Genomic DNA, 19,383 nt, shown 5'->3' on the forward strand with positions numbered 1-19,383 from the left:
TTCACTTCTTCTACTGCAAATACGTGAGCTGGTCTATCCAAGCGCATCACGGCAATATTAGGAACTTCATTCCAATACTTGACCACAATCATTGAGGCAAGCGTAGAAAGAGCATCTGCCATCCGATTATCCTCTCGAGGAATATGATGAAAGTCAACTTCTGTAAAGAACGTTGAAATCCTTCTTGCATAATCTCTGTACGGAATGAGACTTGGCTGATTCGTCTCCCATTCACCCTTGATCTGATTGACAACCAGGGCCGAATCACCATACACATCAAGATGCTTGATTCTCAATTCAATGCATTCTTCCAGTCCCATAATACAGGCCTCATACTCAGCCATATTATTCGTGCATTTGAAAGTTAGCCTTGCTGTAAGCGGAATATGCGTGCCATGAGGAGTAATGATTACTGCCCCAATACCGTTTCCGTACTGATTTACAGCGCCATCAAACACCATCGTCCATCTGGAACCAGGTTCCGGACCTTCATCAAGTGTAGGCTCATCACAATCTTTCATTTTCAAATACAGAATCTCCTCATCTGGGAAGTCATACTGAACTGACTGATGATCTTCAATTGGCTGGTGCGCTAAATGGTCAGCCAAGATACTACCTTTGATAGCTTTCTGAGCTCGATACTCAATATCATACTCAGACAACAACATCTGCCAATGGGCAATCCTCCCAGTTAAAGCAGGCTTCTCGAAGATATACTTGATTGGATCCATTCTGGATATCAACCAAGTTGTATGATTTATCATGTACTGGCGTAAACGCTTAGCAGCCCAAGCTAAAGCACATCACGTCTTCTCAAGCATAGAGTACCGAGACTCACAATCAGTAAACTTCTTACTGAGGTAATATATAGCGGATTCTTTCTTCCCTGATTCATCCTGTTGACCCAGGACACAACCCATCGAGTCTTCAAGAACAGTCAAATACATAATCAGAGGTCTTCCTTCCACAGGAGGGGATAAGATCGGAGGTTCAGACAGATACTCTTTGATACTGTCGAAAGCTTTCTGGCAATCCTCGGTCCAATCATGAGACTGATCTTTCCGGAGGAGCTTGAATATCGGCGCACATGTGGCAGTCATGTGGGACATAAATCTGGAAATGTAGTTCAAGCGGCCAAGAAAACCTCGGACTTGCTTCTCAGTTTTGGGTGCAAGCATCTCTTGTATTGCTTTGACCTTTGCAGGATCAACTTCAATACCTCTTTCACTGACAACGAAACCCAACAACTTGCCGGAACGGACTCCAAATGTACATTTGTTCGGATTCAGACGAAGTCTAAACTTCCCCAGACACTGAAAAAGCTTCAACAAATGCTCAACATGTTCAACTTCCGTTCGGGACTTAGCAATCATATCATCAACATAGACCTCTATCTCCTTGTGCATCATATCATGAAACAAGGTAGTCATAGCTCGTTGATACGTGGCTCCGGCGTTCTTCAAACCGAAGGACATCACTCGATAACAGAATGTTCCCCAAGGTGTGATGAATCTTGTCTTCTCCATATCTTCGGGTGCCATTTTGATCTGGTTATATCCGGAAAATCCGTCCATAAACGAAAAGACTTTGAATTTCGCTGTATTGTCTACCAACATATCAATGTGTGGTAGAGGAAAATCATCTTTGGGACTAGCTTTGTTCAAATATCTGTAATCAACGCACATACGGACTTTTCCGTCCTTCTTAGGCACATGCACAATATTGGCCACCCATTGAGGATATGTAGAAGTCACCAGAAACCCCGCATCAATTTGCTTCTGAACTTCCTATTTGATCTTCACTGCCATATCTGGATGAGTTCTTCTGAGCTTCTGCTTCACAGGCACGCACTCAGGCTTCAAAGGCAGGAAATGTTGCACAATATCTGTATCTAGACCCGGCATGTCTTCATATGACCAAGCGAAGATATCTGAATATTCTCGTAGCAAGCTGATCAACTCCTTCTTGACAGACTCTTCAAGAAGTGCCCCAATCTTCACCATACGAACACAATCCTCAGACCCCAAGTTGACTGTTTCCAAATCCTCAAGGTGCGGCTGAATGATCTTCTTCTCGTGCTCAAGGAGACGGGTAATCTCATCAGGAATCTCTTCAACATCATCTTCCTCTGCCTCAAATACAGGGAATTCAAAATTGGGAGATGGCGTTGGATCATTATGTTCAATGGGTTCTAAGATCAACCTGCATAATGATTTTGGTTAATGAAAAACTTTAGAATTTAAACAAGCAAATCATTATGCAGATGAAAAATGTTTGCTTTTATTCTTGTTTTTATGGGTTTTTTGTGATCACTGATTTCATGCAAAAGCAAAAAGTGAAAACAAATGTTTAACAATGCATTAATTGAATGAAAATATCATTGTATTAAATGCTGCCAACAATGTCATCACTTCTCCTTTTGGCATGGGAGAAGGGTTTTAAACAAAGTAAACAATTACTCTGATCTATGGATGACTGTAGGAACATCTACAGCGACCCAATTGTGGCAGACACCACCAGGTATGATGAAATTGTTCAGATCCTCTGCATCCTCTTCCAGAATAGCAGCAGCCTCTTCTCAGGTTGATCACCATGGATGAATCCTCCACTCGTGAACAAACCTTGCTCATTAAATGCCCCAGAACAGTAGCCAATGCCAGCCCGGGATCTATTGTCTTCAAGCTCAATCACCTTTCCTAATCCAGCGACTGCACCACATTCAATGGCCAGCTTCGCATCTTTGTAGGAAGAAAATGAAGGAGACTTCTTCTCAATTGGTTCATCAATAGATAAAGCTTGGAAAGAGGTTCCAACTTCATCCTCAGCGTCAATATATGAGAAAGAAGACAAATGGCTAACCAGGAATAAATCCATCAAAAGCACTTAGTCTGGCAAATTCCTCCTTGAGCTCACAGTTCTCTTGTTCAAGATAATCCATCAATCTCGAAGAATCGGCTCTGGTGTAGTACCGTCGAAGTGCGTCTTCAAAATAAATGAAGATCGCAGGGTCAGACTACAGGACGGGAGACCGGAACAAAACCCGCTTGTGCACATGATGCATGCAATGCTCGTGCAGATGATTTGTTTTTATTTCAAAGGAACTCGAGGGTTTTATTTGCAAACTTTGAAATATTTAACATTTTGATCGTATATGAGAAAATCTCATCAGATATATCAGGTAAATTTTTTTTCCGGTTTTTTCCATGTTTGAATTTTTTTTCAAATAAACTCCTTTGAGTTCCTTGAAAATATTCTTTTTATCTGATGATATGGATGCGGATGAATGCATGAATGCATGAATGCAACAATCACACTCAAGGATCAAGCAAGTCACACCAGACAAAGGTCATGGGAAAGCTCATTGTATCCCTAATATCAATCATCCATTTTGGCGGATTTAGGTTTTCACCTTATCAACACCCAAGTTCCATTGATATTAACGGTACATGAACCGGCTCAATCATCCTTAATATCAACCATCCATTTTGGCGGATTATGGTTTTCACCTTATCAACGCCCAAGTTCCATTGATATTAACGATGTTTGAACGACTCAACCACGAATCACGGGTTTGCTGAGAGTCACGAGCATGGAGTCTCGGTTAAGAACCACCCAAAGGGAATGTACTAGGATTTAAACCTGCCGAACATGTTCTACCAGAGGTTCCCATAATCATCGTCCCATCTTTCGAATATTATCGGAGGAACGAATACTCGTATTCCAAAAATATTCTCAAGAGAGACTCTTATGAGTGTAGTATCGCGTAACAATCGCATCAGATCTTACATCTGAACGACCTCCTCACTACGTCCTAAAAATAGGCCAAGATGGGTTTGGTAAACTAAGGTCCTTGGCTTCTAAGGCACATGATTGAAAGAATAATGCCTAACCACAAATAACTTGTGTGACATTATTAATCCAACATGACCTCCACCAAGTGAATGGACTCGCAAGTCAACTGGCTAAGGAATACTCCACACCAGTCAACAATACTACGCCATTCTCCTATCCTAGAGTGCACTCGAGTTCGGGTATAGAACTCATCTCACAGAGATCACCAAAGCAAACAACAATTGTATATCAAGCAATTCAAACATTACAACCAATACAGTTATCCCAAATTGTACAAAAATATGTCAAATAACACATAAACAAATATCATACAACAAGGGTGAAAAGTAGGCAATACCACCAGGGAAGGTCTAATTTTATCCCCAGAAGAGTCGCCACTTTTCTGTAGCGGTGTATTCGTCGCTATATGATTTATTGATTAAACCATAAGCAAAGCATACAAAGAATCGAGTCGCCATCGCACTTTTATTTATCCTAAGGAATGGCTAAAAAGCGAACAAAGGCCTAAGAAGTTTTACACATAGAAAACTAATGAAAAGATCAGAGAATCTGGGTAAGGGGTAAATTACGCAATGGGAAGGTGTTAGGCACCCATCACGTCCTAGGTACTCCTAGGGAGCCCTTTTCACACTTGTTGTATAAAATTGTTAATTTGCTTATGACATATTGTGCAAACATGAATGGGAAGATGAGAAAAGAATGTACAATTTTATTATTTTTGTGTTCGAACGGATGAACCAGTTGCCTACGTACCTTCCATCAAAGGTAAGGATCAAAACGCCGTAGTTCGGCTAAAAGATTTCCAAAAATTAGTGAATTCATTTTTAAACACAAGAGCACTAAGGCTTTTCATTACCAATGGGAGAAAACTCAACCTGAATCAACAATCCACCATGCGAGGACGGCTTCAACATACTAGTGAGGGGTTAACCCTATAATAAGTATGGAAGACTTACAATCAACTCACTAAGGATAAGGTAAGATTTACATCAACCACTATGGTAATTGAAACCTAAGGCTAATGTATGAAAACATATTAACAATGGACAAAGCCACAAAACAATTGAATGGGTGAAGTTAATTGATTATGAGTATTCACAAAATATGGTCAAGGTATGATTAAGATTGATTCAAAGAAGTGTTATGAAATTGAGTTTGAAAAGTCAAGGACTTAGGGTCCAGGTTTCTAATTTGAAGAGACATGAAGATGTTTGCACAACAAGTCAAAGTTTTTTTTGAAAGCAAAGTGTGAAAAGGTTTAGGACAAAGAGGCTATGGAGAGTGGAGTGTAAAACTTCCTAGAAAGGTTCACCTCTTGAGATCATATAGAAGATGATTCAAGTGTGTCCTTAGGAATAGGCAAAGAGCAAATAAGCAAATAAAAGCAAGGTGATACCGGATGCCATCAATGGGCTTATACCAATCTCACAAACGAAAGCGGATACCGGATACCAATAAATGGATTTACACCAATCTCCTAAAACAAAACAATGATACCGGATGCCATCAATGGACTTATACCAATCTTACAAAGCAAAAGCGGATATCAGATGCCAATAAATGGACTTATTCCAATCTCCCAAGGTAAAACAAAACATGGATGTCAGATGCTAATCTATCTGGACTTATACCAACCTCCAAAGGATGATCATAGGAGTACAAATGCCAACAACATGGTCTTACAATTGTATCCTCACAAAGCAAACACAAGCAAAAAGATGGATGTCAGATGCCAATCTATCTGGGCTTACTCTAACCTCCAACAGATGATCATAGGAAATACAAATGCCAACAACCTGGACTTATAATTGCATCCTCACATACAACAAACAAACAAGCACTAAGCAATGGACATAAGTAGCCAAATGAATTGGTCTTACACTCTATCCCTTCCAAATCATAGGAACAATGGCCAATGGATGGACTTACAATTGTCCTCAATGGGTAAACCAAAGATGGATCACAAAGATAGGAAATGATGATCATGCAATAATGAACAATTAATGATGATAAATGCACAATGGCAAACAAGCAAACATGTACAGATGAAGCAAACAATCAATCAAACAAAGTCATTTAGCACACACTATAACCAAGCAATTAGGCTCAAACAAAGGTTAGACTTTAAAGTCAACTGGGATGGGGTAAATGGTGCTCTTAACCTTGACATTGAGAGCCAAGGTGAAGCAGATGAAAGGATATGAGGGGTGTGCCTCATTGCTCTTATCCCTGGTCAGGGAGAGCATTGAATATCAGAAGGTGTGGGAGTTCAGAAAGATGGAACTCTCTCCACAAGTTAAGGACTCGATAGATCTTGGGTTAGGATCCACACTGCTACAAACATGTAATGTGAGCAATGGGAAGACACACAGAATAGTAGGAGATAGGCTACATATCTCTTCTATCTACCAATTGCCTCATATGAGGTCTTTTCCTGCTTGGGGACAAAAGTAAACAATCACAAACATTGCCTCTTAAGGAGGACTTCAGACAGGCGCCTGGCTAAGTAACAAGCCAGGTCTTCCAGACTACATGGAGACAAGAGATTCTACCTCAATTCTAATGCTATCAAGCAAAGCAATATCAAGTTCACAATGGAACTAATAGCAACTAAATGTACCTGTAGAAACATCAAACAAATTAGTATGTTATACAGACAATCAACCAACAGTTAATGCAACAGACAACCAATATAGGCAAAGGTAAAAGCCACAAGTTAATCCCAATTGAATCAACTTCAACCTACAAAACACACATTAGTAATCAAAAGCAACTATCAAATGCTCTCAAGATGAGGCATCATCAATTGTATAACTTGCATGTGCAACCTGAAACAAAACTTCAAATATGAGAAGCAAGCCCTTTGGCCAAAGCCTAGGGTCCAAGATAGGGAAAAAATTTAAAACAGAACCTGAAAATCAACCAAAATCAAGATTAATCAAATAAGAACAAAGTCCAATTGGTCTCATGTCAAAAATATGCACCAAATCCATTTCATAAGCAAATCATGTCAAATTATGCAAATTGAAACACATTGGAGCAAACAGAATGAGCATAAGCATATCAATACCAAAATGGCTCAATAAATTCCCAGAAAAATCATGCTTAAACAGAACACATTCAATGAGCAACACACCAAAAATTATGTCATTTGGATAAGTGGAAGTATGTAAATTAAAATCAACAAATCAAAGCATGTACAAGCAAGCTCATACAAGTCACTAAATCATGCATCAACTTCAAGTAAGCATAAAACAGCAACCAAACATGATAAATGAATGAGATCAAAGCCATGGCAAACTTCAAGATGTCTATAATACACATGCCAAATTTCAAGTCCATCCAATAAACCACAAGAATTTCACAAATCAAATGATATCATGACTCACAAAAGATTCACAAATGATCAAACAGGGGGAAAATTCTCAAACAAATAGAAATTGCATTCAAAAATTCCAGGAAAAATCACAAGCAAACTTAGCATCCATAAGTATCAACATGAAAAAATCCAGATCAATTCAAGTTCAATAGGTATGGAAAATAAAATCAAGAACATGAACAAGACATGGTGTGACATACATTGTCACACCTCCAAAGATTACATCGCATCTCACAATCCAGAACTCAAAAATAGCAAACTATATACCAAAATGACCAGGAATGAGTCTAGATCACACATGTAAAATTTCAAGAATTTCCAAATAAGCATCAGGATTTCATAAAAGAAATAACAAGCATGGTGCAACAAATGACATGTGAAAACAAACCCTAGGCATTTATTTTTTCTACACGTGCACAAATTTATTAAAAATCATCAAAAAGTAAAGGACATGAAGAGTAACAATTCACAAAAATAATCATGTAAATTGGATGAGTATTTTATGAGTTATCATTTTTTCAATATGGAAGAAAAATAAAAATGATGAATGGAAGGCATGGACATGGTAAGCATAACATGAAGAAAATACACAAAGCCAAAAATAGAAATGCTGGACGCCGGATTCGAACCGCGTGTGGATTTGAAACTGGCGTCACTTAGTGAAATGCCGCGTTTCACTAAGTGAGGTGGCGCACGACAATTGGCTACAAACACAAATTCCAGACAAACTCACAGGCAAATGGATCAAAGAAAAATCTGGAAACGAAATTGAAGCATTCATCACATGTTCTTGCTGTTCATCATGCTCAAGATCCAACTCTCACAGAAATCCACGAAACATATATCATTAGAACCAACATTCATCATACATCAACAATATAGCATGGATTTCAATTAATTTTACTCATAGCAAAAGAATCGAGCAAAACAAGTTTCATAATCCAAACTTCAAATCAAGATATCTTGCTCAAAACTTAATGAAAATGCACGATTCAAGTTGCAGCATGCTCTACAATAAAAGATCTACCAAAGCCATATGCTAATTGTGAGAATTGGAAGCATCGAGTTCTTACCTCTTGAAGATGCAGATCTTGATTCTGTTGGATTCAAGGCTCCAATGGTGAAAACAGATGCTCAATGATCAATAGGAAGATGAATGAAGGATGTTCTTTAGCTCAACAATGCTCAGGTTCGAAGAAACTTCAAACTGCCATGTGAATGCACCAAGCTTCAACAGTTGCAATCTTCAAGGATTTCCACACTTTTGCTTCAAACAGATCTTCAATAACACCTGTAAATGATGATCAACACAAGCACCAGCAAAAAGAATTAAGAATTTCGATGGAAAAGTGAAAAAAAGTTTGAGAGAAATTGAGAGAATTTTGGAGATTTTTGGTTTGGATCTGAGATTGTGATTGTTGATCCCGATTTTCTGTTATGATTAAGGTCTTATAGTACCTGTTAATCCACTTGCTAAACACGATTAGGCCAAATGAAAATGGATTAGTGAAATGAAGCTTGTTATGCAATTTGGCAAAAATGCCCTTTTTCAAATGCAACCAATGGAACAATGTAATTCTTCTTGCAGCAAGTCACAAAACCTGTTTTAAAGCCATTTGAATTGGTTTGGCATGAAAATGATGCATGGTTTTCAAATTCACTATTTCCCTCCAAAAATTCAAAATGAATCACTTGAAAAATGGACTTTTTATGTGATGATTTTTAATGAAATGTGATGATGGATTATGATAGCTCATGTCAAATGGGATTTGCTCAAAAAAGAATCACATGAATTGGCCATTTGGTTCAAGAGTTATGCCTCCTTGAAATTCAAGATTTCTTGAAAATGATTTGATCATAACTTGCCAACCACAAATGAGAAATGGGTGTTCTTGGACTTTTTGGAAAGGTAACAGCAAGATATTCAACTTTCATGTTGGACAAAATTTGATTTGAAGCTTGCTTAATGATGTAAAGTTGAGGAGAGGACCTTTCCATTTTTGGCAGTTGGAAATTACAGGTCACTTGCTATTTTTGGAAACTTTTTGTCTGACCTCCAATTCCTCAATGATGATGTTTGACATGTTATATAAGGCTTGTATGGACATGATTGAGACCTCTCAAACCATTTCCCACCATCAAATCCCTGATTAAATGCGCAGTTGACCACAGTTGACTTTGCTAGGGTTTTGGTTGACTGAGCCATGCTTTGATGAATTTCAAGCCTCAACCACTTGAGATCTTGATTCCAAAAGATATCACAACTCATATGAACCCTTATGAATGATCATGGTGCCCAAATTCTTCAAAATGGCCACCATCTATTGCTCAAGGAATGCCTTTGACTGGTTTGACCTAATGTTGCTTCATCTGCAAGTAACAAGGTTAGATGACAATATTTTTGTACTTTTGGATTAATAAACAAATGAAAAGCAATGATATACAAATGCAATACATGCTTGGTGATCAAGAATCACACTCACAAGATAACCCACCCACTAGGAGGGAAACAAAGGTGCACAATGATCCTTGAGGCAATGATGTGATATGATATGATGCCATGAGGGATCTTAGGGACAAAATTGGGGTCTTACACCAGCTAATCAGATCTTCAATCATACATAGATTGCCATTAATTGTGCAATCACAAAACACCAAACATTCACACTGAATGTTCTGTGTATAGGATGTCATGACATCGGGTCTAACATCCTGGAAAAATCCTGCATAATTCAATAATTCCTTTTATAACTTCCAGCAGGTACAACCATATCAGATGCCATAACCTTGTGTATGACATCTTGAAACAATCCTGCATGAACATGTCATTCATTTAAGCTTCAGCAGGTACATCCAATATCAGAAGCCATGGCATTGTATATGACATTCTGAAATAATCCTGCATGAACATGTTCTTGAACTCCAGCAGGTACATAGGATATCTTATGTTAAGACATCACACATAACATCTTGTGAACACTCTTTGTTTTACCAAAATTGCTGCCAACACTAAGAATCAACAAACTCCCCCTTTGGCAAATTTTGGCTAAAACATATATCTGTCCTTTTTGTTCACAAGGTAAACTATCAGCAGTTAAACAACATAACAGTAGTTTAAACAGCAGCAGAAGCAACACAATTACTAGCTAGTTACTAGTAATACACACATGCACAAGGGTAGTTCTCCTCCCCCTAAATCTGTGCAACACAAACAGAATTACTAGTTATGGATGCAACTAATAAGACACACAAATGCACAAGGGTACTCCTTCTCCCCCTAAATCTGTGCATACAACAAACAACATCTACTGTAACTCCAGCACCTGTACTAGCCAGAATGTCATTCTGACATCTGCTTCAACATCAACACCTGTGCATCATATCAGACATCCTCTTTGACATCTGTAAACAGAACAACATTCTGTTTTAACACCTGTGCACTACCTTCAATAATAGTTGTCCTTCAGTTCAGCTACATACAACTCACAACTCCATATCAACAATTGTTTCCACATCAACACTTCTCCCCCTTTTTAGTCAAAATTGACCAAAGGTGAACAATAAAACTTCAGCCTCCAACCATCAACAACACATCTTCAGCCACACTAGACCAGTCTTCGCCACAACACACTTCACCCAGTCAGAAATATCCTCTGGGATGAACAAACCCAAACTCCTTTGCTTGCTATAGGTTCTCATGAACACAGATCCCCAACTTCCCCTTTAAACATTCATATTGATTGGCATCCAAAGCTTTAGTGAAAATGTCTGCTAATTGCTTTTCAGTAGTGACATGCTCCAGAGTTATGATCTTTTCTTCTACAAGTTCTCTAATAAAGTGATGACGAATGTCAATGTGCTTTGTCCTGCTATGTTGAATAGGATTTTTGGAAATATTTATGGCACTCAGGTTATCACAGTATAATGTCATGACTTCTTATGTGACATTGTATTCAGACAACATTTGCTTCATCCAGACCAGTTGAGAACAGCTATTCCCAACTGCTATGTATTCAACTTTAGTAGTGGATAGAGATACACATTTTTGTTTCTTGCTGAACCATGAAATCAGATTTTTCCCCAAAAAGAAGCATCCTCCAGATGTGCTTTTCCTATCATCAGCACTTCCAGCTCAGTCAGCATCACAGTAACCAGTCAGCATGGTTCCAGATCCAAACATCCCATAGTCACTGGTGCCATTGACATATTTCAGTATTTTCTTCACTTGGTTTATGTGACTAACTTTTGGTTCAACTTGATACCTAGCACATACACCTACAGCAAATGCAATGTCAGGTCTGCTTGTTGTGAGATATAGCAGACTACCTATCATGCTTTTGTATAGACTCTGATCTACACTGACACCATTCTCATCTTTGGAGATTTTCACATGAGTAGGAGCAGGTGTCCTTTTATGACTTGCATTTTCCATGCCAAACTTCTTCACAATGTTCTTGGCATACTTGCTTTGAGATAGAAAGATAGAGTCTTCCATCTGTTTGACTTGTAGCCCAAGAAAGTAGGTCAGTTCTCCAACAAGGCTCATCTCAAACTCAGATTGCATTTGTCTAACAAAATGTTCAACCATCTGTTCTGAGATCCCACCAAATACAATGTCGTCTACATATATTTGTGCTACCATGAGCTTTCCTCCTTCATTCTTCACAAACAGAGTTTTGTCAATACCTCCTTTCCTGTATCCATTGTCAGTGAGGAACACTGTGAGTCTCTCATACCAAGCCCTGGGAGCTTGCTTCAACCCATAGAGGGCTTTCTTCAATCTGTACACATGTTGTGGAAGATTTGGATCTGTGAATCCTTTAGGTTGTTCAACATATACTTCTTCATTTAAGTAGCCATTCAGGAAGGCACTTTTCACATCCATTTGAAACAGTTTGAATTTCAGAATACATGCCACTCCAAGCAATAATCTAATTGACTCAAGGCGAGCTACAGGAGCAAATGTTTCATCAAAGTCTACTCCTTCAACTTGAGTATATCCTTGAGCTACTAATCTAGATTTGTTTTTAGTAACAACCCCTTGTTCATCAGATTTATTCTTATATACCCACGTTGTACCTATGACATTTACTCCTTCAGGTCTAGGGACCAATTCCCATACTTCATTCCTCTTGAATTGGCCTAACTCCTCTTGCATGGCATTGATCCAGAACTCATCAGTCAAGGCTTCCTTGATATTTCTGGGTTCAATCTTTGACACAAAGCATCCATGTGAGGTCATTTCCCTTGATTTAGTAGTGACTCCTTTATCTGGATCTCCTATGATAAGATCTTTGGGATGATCCTTCTGAATTCTGATAGAGGGACCCTTTTTGATTTTGTCATCTTCAGGTTCAGCTTGAGGAGGTTCTTCTTCCTTATTTTTGTTTGAGAGGTCAGCTGGAGACTCATTCAGAGATGTCTCGACATCGTCTATGACATCAATCTGTTGGTCATCAACCCAACATTAATGGATTCCATGAAGACATTAGTTCTGGAATTAAAGACCCTGTAAGCTCTGCTATTTGTTGAATAGCCCAGAAATATTCCTTCATCACTTTTGGGATCCATCTTCCTTCTTTGCTCACGATCAACCAAGATATAGCATTTGCTACCAAATACATGGAAGTATTTGACTGTAGGTTTTCTTCCTTTCCAGACTTCATAAAGGATTGTGAGAGTCCCTTTCTTTAATGTCACTCTGTTGTGAACATAACAGGCTGTGTTCATGGCTTCAGCCCAAAAATGGTAGGGCAATTTCTTAGCATGAATCATAGCTCTGGCTGATTCTTGAAGAGTTCTATTTTTTCTTTCCACCACACCGTTTTGCTGGGGAGTGATGGGAGATGAGAACTCATGATGAATTCCTTCTGAAGAGCAGAATTCAGCAAATGTGTTGTTCTCAAACTCCTTCCCATGATCACTTCTAATTTTGACAACAGGAATTTCTTTTTCCCTTTGAAGTTTCAGACAAAGCTCCTTAAAGACTTCAAATACATCAGATTTTTCTCTTATAAAATTGATCCAGGTGTATCTGGAGAAATCATCCACCACCACATGGGTCCCAGTTGTTCTCAAATGCATACTTCTTCCCACCAAGACTTTCTACTTGCATGGGTCCCATGAAGTCCATATGAAGGAGTTCCAAGACTTTGGTAGTGGTGTCATGTCTGAGCCTCTGGTGTGACATCCTTGTTTGTTTTCCAATCTGACATTCTCCACAGATTTTTCCATCATCAATCTTTAAGTTGTGAATTCCTCTAACAACTTCAACTGATATGATCCTCTTCATACCTTTAAGGTGCAGGTGGCCCAATCTTTGATGCCATATCTTCACTTCTTCCTCTTTGGCTAAGGTACACATTGAAGAGTATCCAGTTTCTTGAGAGCTCCACATGTAGCAGTTGTCTTTGGACCTAACTCCCTTCATGATTACTTCATTTTCCTTTTAGTAATCAGACATTCAGTTCTGGTGAAGTTTACATTCAGACCTTGATCACATAGTTGACTGATGCTTATAAGATTAACAGTTAATCCCTTAACAAGTAGGACATCGTCAAGGTCAGGAACTCCAGGGCAATCCAGCCTACCCATTCCCTTAATTTCACCCTTTGCACCATTACCAAAGGTAACATAACTCATGGCATGAGGGTGAAGTTCAGTTAACATATTTTTGTTCCCAGTCATATGTCTGGAGCAACCACTGTCAAAGTACCAATCTTCTTTGGCTGAAACTCTGAGGGAAGTGTGAGCTATTAGACTTGTAACCTTTATCTTAGGAACCCATTTCTTTTTGTTGACAGTCCTGTGATGCTTGGATCTTGATTGGTATTGAGACTGAACAGGGCCAGGATAACCATATAGCTTATAGCAGAAGGGCTTCAGGTGGCCAAATTTTCCACAGTATTGGCATCTCCATCTTTGATGTTTCCTTTTCTGCTGTTGTGACATCTGATGTGACATCTCAGGCCTGCTTTTAACATGGCTGCACTTAGGTTTGGATTTTGGTTTGCAACCAGTGTAACTGCACTCAGCCTTGAATCTAATGCCAGATTTGTTTCCTGTTATTTGGCCAGTCTGGAGAATCTTGTCTAAGATGGCAGATCCATTGTTAAGCATTCTTACAAACTTAGTCATCTCTTCTAGTTTGGAGTTTAAGAATATAGCTTCAGTCTTTAATTTTGAGATGGTTTTCACATACTCTTCCTTTTCATTTTCCAGCTGAGCTATCACTTTCTTCTGGCTTTCAACTTGTCTGCACACTCCTGTACTTCTGTGGCACAACTCTTTGTAGGTAGTGGCAAACTCTTCAAAGGTTCTTTCATCATCAATTGACTCTTCCTCAGACCCCCATCTTCCTGTCAGTGCAGTCACATGGTTTGTAGCTTCTTCTGTTTCACTTCCATCAGACAAAGAAGCAATAAGACTCCTATTTTGTTTCTTGAGGTAGGTCCCATATTCAGTTTTAATATGACCATACCCATTACACTCATAGCACTGGAATTCTTTGGGCTTTTCTTCAGACTTTGTTTTCTTACCAAAGTTGTTGGATTTACTGATGTCAGATGCGATGTTCTTAACATTGCCCTTTGCTCTCACATCTACCTTTTTCATCAGTCTGTTGAACTGTCTTCCCATCATTGCTATCTCATTTTCCAGATCTTCATCAATATCTTGACCACCTTCCTCATCTTCCTCTTCAGTGTTTGACATGAATGCTATGCTCTTGGCTTTCTTTTCAGCTCCATCACATATTCCCATCTCAAATGTTTGGAGGGATCCAATTAGCTCATCAACTCTCATATTTGAGATGTCTTGAGATTCTTTTATGGCTGTTACTTTCATAGCAAATCTCTTGGGGATTGATCTGAGTATTTTTCTTACTAACTTTTCATCTGACATCTTCTCTCCCAAAGCTCCAGAGGCATTGGCAATTTCAAGGATACTCATGTAAAATTCATGAATATTTTCATCTTCTTTCATCCTTAAATTTTCAAACTTGGTGGTGAGTGTATGAAGGAGAATTGCCATCTAAGGCGCAGCGGAATATAAAATTTCTCCATTAGTGATCCTTACGAATGAGCATGATCAGTGATAGAATCGTTACCTCTTGTGGCGATTCAGACCTTTGGTGCAGATCTCTGATAATGATCGAATCCTTTGAAGCAAATCCACGGGGCGATCACGAACGTTGAATGATGACAACGTCTCTACTCAGTCCACACGAATGGATTCCTTCAATCGCAGTGCTAGCTGTTTGTGAGTGAAGGCTTTGAGTGAGAGAGAGAGAGATACGAAATTCCAACTCTTCAGTTGTGTTGTCTGGAGTGTGAATGCTTCTACCCAAGGGGTTCTATTTATAGAACCACTTGTGTGGGCTTCAAGCCAAAAAGCCCACTTAAGTGCATTTTGGCCCATATCTCAGAATATGCCAAAATCACTTAAGTATTTGGTACTTTACCATATTTCGTATTCTTCTTAAGTACACCGTACCTTACGATGTTCCTTAATTATTCTATCTCTCATCAATCCGTCCTTTGTGTGTGACCCTATAGGTTTTCGCGGCGTTGGCAATTATATTAAATCATGCATTTAACATAATAAACAGTGAGCGGTATCTAGCAACACATCACTGCTACCCAAGTCACGAAAATGTCATGTGATCTGACAAAACCTCCTGTGATAATAATTATGTGTATAATTACCCTTTGCCCTTATGTCTATATTGAACACAAGGTATAGACCGTGTCATCCTTGTCCAGTTCAATATTGGGCCCATAGACATTTATCCTGTTAAGCAGGATTGGCAAATTCCATCTAGGACACTCATGTCCCTCAGCATGCTTCGTGGAGTACCCATCAACTGTCTTTATGGTCATCCAGTTACGGATAACGTTTGATCAGTAATAAAGCACTCAACTCTACATCTAGGATCCATAGTGGTTTCAGGTCGAAGAGTGGTATACACTATCATCACCATGAGAATAACTTATGACACTTTGCATAACTTTCTATATAGTATTCTCATAGCGGGTCAATCCGGTATAAATATTACTCCTAATATTCATACCTATGTTTAAGACTTGATAACTCTTTATCCATGATCCATGAGATGTGATCATCAGTCTACAAACATAATAGTCTTAATGCTTTAATGTTATCCCACTTCACATTTAAAGCTCGACTACAGATACTTTAAGAATAGTGTCCTTATGTTTAATGTGTTCTCATGATTAAGTCACACTTAATACATTAAACGGACTATCTATTCTAGGGACTTTATTAATCAACCATAATAAAGAAAATGCCTTTTATTATTAATAAATAATTCGATACAAGTACCAAAAGTATTGGCCTCTAGGGCTTACACCAACAATCTCCCACTAGCACTAGAGCCAATCAGACATACCCCGTATGCCCATTGATCTAGTATGGCCATCATGCTTCTGCTGCGCAAGAGGCTTTCTCAGTGGGTTAGCAACATTGTCAAGTGTAGGTACTTTACATATTTTCACACAACGCCTAAGTATGTGTTTGGATCGTTGGTGAGATCGAGGCTCCTTAGTTTGTGCGATAACACCATTGTTATCATAATAGAGACCAATGGGATCCACAATGCTAGGGACTATGCCAAGTTTATTGATCCAAACAGCTTCCTTTGCTGCACTCAAGGCAGCAATATACTCGGCCTTAGTTGTAGAATCAGCAACTGCATCTTGCGTTGAACTTTTCAAGCTCACAATGCCACCATTTAAGCAAAACACATAACCAGATTGGATTCATATTAAAGCGTCTCAGCACTTTGTCTATGTACTCTGACTTAGGCCAAGCATTTCATAATCTATCTCTATAGATTCTGATAGGCTGCTTCACCCAGGTCCTTCATAGAAAAGCATTTCCCCAACCAAGACTTTACTTGTTGCAGGGTAGGGATATCGATTCCAATGAGTAATATGTCATCTACATATAATACCAGGAATACGATCATGCTCCCACTAACCTTCTTGTAGACACAAGGCTCATCTTCCTTCTTGATGAATCCATATTGTTTTACCGTTTCATCAAAATGAAGATTCCAGCTTCTGGAAGCTTGCTTCAATCCATAGATTGATCTTTGTAGCTTACATATCTTATGGGCTTCTTCTGGTATGTCAAATCCTTCAGGCTGTGTCATGTACACATCCTCAAGAAGATTCCCATTAAGGAAAGCAGTTTTGACATCCATTTGCCATATTTCATAATCATGATATGCAGCGATAGCAAGTAAAATTCGAATAGATTTAAGCATTGCAACTGGTGAAAAGGTTTCATCATAGTCAACACCATGAATTTGTTTATATCCTTTTACAACCAGTCTTGCCTTATAGGTATGTACCTTACCATCCATGTCAGTCTTCCTTTTTGAAGACCCACTTGCATCCTATAGGATTAACTCCTACAGGAGGCTCTACCAAGTTCCAAACTTGGTTCGTGTACATGGAATCTATTTCGGATTTCATGGCCTCTAGCCACTTCTCAGACTCGGGACCAGTTATGGCCTCTTGGTAGGTCACAGGCTCATCTTGATCCATGAGTAATACATCACCTTGATCTGTTATGAGATATCCATATCTTTCAGGTAGGTGACGTATCCTGCTTGACCTACGCTGGTCTTGTTCTACTTGAGCAGGTTGTTCTTCCACAACTACTTGTGTTTCCTGCTCTAATTCCTCCATAGGTGTATCAATGCTTTGCGATTCTTGAATTTCTTCAAGCTCTACTTTCCTCCCACTGGTTCCTTTGGAATTAAAATCCTTTTATAGGAAAACTCCAGTTCGAGCGACAAACACTTTGCCCTCTGAAGGATTGTAGAAGTAATATCCTCTTGTTTCTTTAGGATACCCCCACAAATAAGCATTGGTCAGATTTGGACTTAAGCTTAGTTGAAATTTGTCGTTTCACATAAACTTCGCAACCCCAAGTCTTCATGTAAGACATATGTGGTCTCTTACCACTCCATATCTCATATGGTGTCTTTTCAACCTTTTGATGGAACACGGTTAAGTGTGTAAGCTAATGTCAATGGTGTATGTCCTCAAAAGGAGTTTGGAAGATTGGTGTGACTCATCATGGATCGGACCATGTCCAACAGGGTTCGATTTCTTCTCTCAGGTACACCCTTCCATTGGGATGTTCCAGGAGGAGTAAGTTGGGATAGGATCCCACACTCTTTCAGATGGTCATCAAACTCTAGGATTAAATACTCATCACTTCGATCTGATCGAAGAGTTTTAATATTCTTACCTAGTTGTATTAATGTTATTAATAGGCATTTCAAGATCAAGGACATATAGTCCATTGTTCATTTGTGCAGTAGCATAGAATATATCATTCAAATAAATTGAGCAACAATTGTTCTTTATTATAAATGAAAAACCAAACTTGTCCAAACAAGCAATGGAAATAATATTCCTGCTAATTGCAGGTACATAATAACAGTTCCCTAACTGAATTATTAAACCACTAGGTAAAGTCAATACAAAAGTTCCTACGGCTAAAGCAGCAACCTTTGCTCCATAGCCAACTCGTAGGTCGAGTTCACATTTTGCCAAATCTCTACTTCTTTTCAGCCCCTGCACATTTGTATAAATGTGAGAACCGCATCCAGTATCTAATACCCATGATGCAGAAATAGATAAATTAATAACAAAAATACCTGAAGTTGAAGTCTCTACTCCATTCTTCTTATCTTCCAGGTACTTTGGGCAGTTCCTCTTCCAGTGTCCGGTCTTACCGCAATGGAAGCAGGTGCCTTCTTTTGCTATACCTCCACTAGGCTTCAAAGCAGCAGTGGGTCTGGGATTGGCAACTTCCTTGCCCTTCCCCTTATCACTCTGTTTAGTGGGCCTTTTGTTCTGTCTCTTTCCATTTCCGATCATCAGAATGGACTTCCTTTTGACTTCAGATTCTGCTCGGCAGTTCTTAACATGGCGAGCAGTTCAGGAAGAGATTGTCCATATCAATCATATTGAAATTTAGGACAATTGACTGAAACTCTCTGGCAACGATTGCAATCAAATCAGTTGCAAGTTCCTTTTTCGAGGGGAAAACCAATCTCTCAAGTTTTTCCATACCCATCATCTTGAGTACATGGGGACCTACAGGGGCTCCCT

At 39.0% G+C, this 19,383-nt stretch overlaps 1 pseudogene; it reads left to right on the forward strand.

The window, feature by feature from the left end:
* Positions 1 to 19,383, forward strand: part of LOC127125603 (co-chaperone protein p23-2-like) — a 54,964-nt pseudogene that overhangs the window by 32,098 nt on the left and 3,483 nt on the right.

Source organism: Lathyrus oleraceus, chromosome 1, assembly GCF_024323335.1.
Source record: "Lathyrus oleraceus cultivar Zhongwan6 chromosome 1, CAAS_Psat_ZW6_1.0, whole genome shotgun sequence".
NCBI classification, from domain to species: Eukaryota; Viridiplantae; Streptophyta; class Magnoliopsida; order Fabales; family Fabaceae; genus Lathyrus; species Lathyrus oleraceus.